The sequence below is a fragment of the Cyprinus carpio genome, unplaced genomic scaffold (genome assembly GCF_018340385.1).
Source record: "Cyprinus carpio isolate SPL01 unplaced genomic scaffold, ASM1834038v1 S000003510, whole genome shotgun sequence".
In the NCBI taxonomy this organism is placed as follows: domain Eukaryota; kingdom Metazoa; phylum Chordata; class Actinopteri; order Cypriniformes; family Cyprinidae; genus Cyprinus; species Cyprinus carpio.
The window spans coordinates 5,480-8,028 of record NW_024876196.1 but is presented as its reverse complement, the minus strand read 5'-3'; the positions used below and the strand labels follow the sequence as shown (position 1 = coordinate 8,028).

The 2,549-nt window shown below is 32.2% G+C and overlaps 1 long non-coding RNA gene across 1 annotated transcript; it reads right to left on the bottom strand.

The window, feature by feature from the left end:
* Nucleotides 1-687: 687 nt before the first annotated feature.
* On the bottom strand, nt 688-2,208 carry LOC122143382. Its single transcript, XR_006159149.1, has 2 exons — nt 1,741-2,208; nt 688-1,393 (listed from the first exon to the last, which is right to left on the bottom strand). It is a non-coding gene; the product is annotated as an uncharacterized LOC122143382 (long non-coding RNA).
* Nucleotides 2,209-2,549: the final 341 nt, after the last annotated feature.

Sequence of the window (2,549 nt, the reverse complement as noted above, 5' to 3'; positions counted from 1 at the left end):
AACTGTTTGATTACCAGCATTCTTCAAAATATCTTCTTTTATGTTCAGCATAAGAAAAAAAAACGTGTACAGGTTTGGAACGACATGGGGGCCAATGTAAATGATGGCAAAAATTTAATTTTTGGGTGAGCTATTCTTTTAAATCTCAATTCTGAGTTAAGAAACTCTAAACTGTGAATCAGCAATTGCAAAAAAAGAAATCAGAAATTCTGAGATGTAAACTCTGAAATACATAAAACACATTTTAAAATGATTTAAAATAGAAAATGATTTGAATGGTTTTATTTAAAAACAATTAGAATACTTTAAAATGTAATAATATTTCCCAATATTAGTTTTTTTTTTTTTACTGTATCTTTGATCAAATAAATCATTCAAATTTCTTTATTCAAAAATTGTTTGGACTCCAAACTATTGCACTGTAGTGTATTTTAAGCTTCCTAATTTCTTAATATGTTGCAGACCGTAAGTGATTTCTAAACATTTATGATAAATCAACTATGGTAAGTTGAATACCGTGACTGAGAAATGTTTGGAAAAGTTTGTGGATGGTTCCCTTGGCCTTTTGGAAACTTGATACGTGAGGACAAGAAAAATCGGGTCATTCTGTTTAAACTTTAAAATGTTTGTCTTAGGTAAGTTTCTCTTAACCAGCCGCCTGAGTCAAAAAGTATTACAGCCACAGTATTCAAACCATTACTCAACTTCCATTCAGTCAACGGCAACATGATGCAATGATCATTACACAGCTTTTATTTTATGCAGTCCAAGTGATAAATGCAAAATGCTCAACCTAGAGCTCTATTATAGATGATATAATTTTAAAAATTATAGATGACCTCACTTTTGTTTCATTGATTACTTTTCCAAAAAGATGAAAATTTGGAATTCTGTTTGTGTTCACCAAAATCTGTGCATTGTCATGGTCTTCGCATGAACTAAATCATGGCAAGTCCGTAGTGGCTACTCATTGTGTTATACATTCTTACGTTTTTCATTCACAATAAATAACTTTTATAATAAATATAAATCTCTATCTCGACAATAATGATAGTCGCGTATAATTATCAGTTTTTAATATACACATTAACCTGTTTCTATGTTCCATACAGATTTTCAGTACGGATGTGCTACTGCTTAAATGCTTTTAGCAAACAGAAATCATCCTCTGAGACACTTTTATAGGGAGTGCCCTTAATAACTCTGCTATTAGAGGGCGTTTAAGGACATGGAGAGCCTTTCCAGTGTGCGCTAGACTCTTGATTCATATCTTGGCCAAGTAGGAGCCTGGCACCAGCCCAGTCTGGCCGTCCCTCTCCACCGTCCACCAGCCGTCTCCTCCCTGTTCCACCACGAGCAGCACTTCCACAGAGATGGAGAGCTCATCAGGGCCCTGCACGACAACAAGTCTTCATCAGACTGCATTAAACATTTCCGCAACATCCAAAAAATGATAGAAACCGTTTCTGTACTTAGTTACATTGCCAGTAAAAACAAATTGGCATTTTTTGAATAAACACTGAAATTTTAATACTGACTTACACTTCTTTTTTTTCTTGAAAATATAGAGTTCTAAAGGGATGACTAAATTTGGCCTTTAAAATATTCTGTATGTGCATCTTTAAAGTTATCTATAGTGTCTGTAGTGAATGCATATTCTTAATATTCTCCTGTAAAGTCATTATAATCTTTCCACCTTTTGGTTTTTCTTTGTTTTTCAATATTATGTAGACATTGTACCTGAGCAACATAGTCATACAGAGCCTGGTATGTGCTGCTTTGAGAGCCAACACTGTTTGAAGTTGCTTGAGGAAATACAGGAATGGAGGCGTACACTCCATCTGAGATGTCAGCTAAAAAAAAAAAATAAAAATAAAAAAAGTAGATCAATGATATAATACATATACAGTATAATATATTAAATTAAACTTCAAAAAGTGAAAATAAAAAAAGAGAAAAGTTGCACAGGCAATAAACTGAAATAGAAGTTTATGTACTAAAATTACTAAAACTGAAATAAAAATAAAGCTATATAGAAATATTTGGTAACGCTGTACAAAAAAAAATTCTCAAAGCATGTATTATTCCTTCTTTATAAGCATTTAAAAATCATTATTTAAAAACTAAATTTGTATCTGTTAATACTGCACCTGAGCTAACATAAACTAACAATAAACAGTATTTTTATTAAGATGAATAAATATGGTAACAAATGAATTGGTCTCTGTTCATTTTAACATTATCTAAAGGTAGAGCTTTTGTAAAGATTTGGCATGTAAACACTACTGAAGGCCAATATGACAGAAACCACATAAAAGGCTGAATTCGCAGAAGTAGTAATAAATACTATGGATATGGGTATAGTAAATAACATTAGTACGGAAGTACCAGAGATAGCTTCTTAGGGTACATTCAAGTGGTTACACCAGAGGAAAAAAGTAAACAAAAGAAAAATCTTTAAGGAATATCAAAACAGTGGACTGAAGTGCCCTCTGGTGGTAAGGCAAAAAAATAGAAGAAAGCAAGGCAAAAGAAAGAAAAGAAAGCAA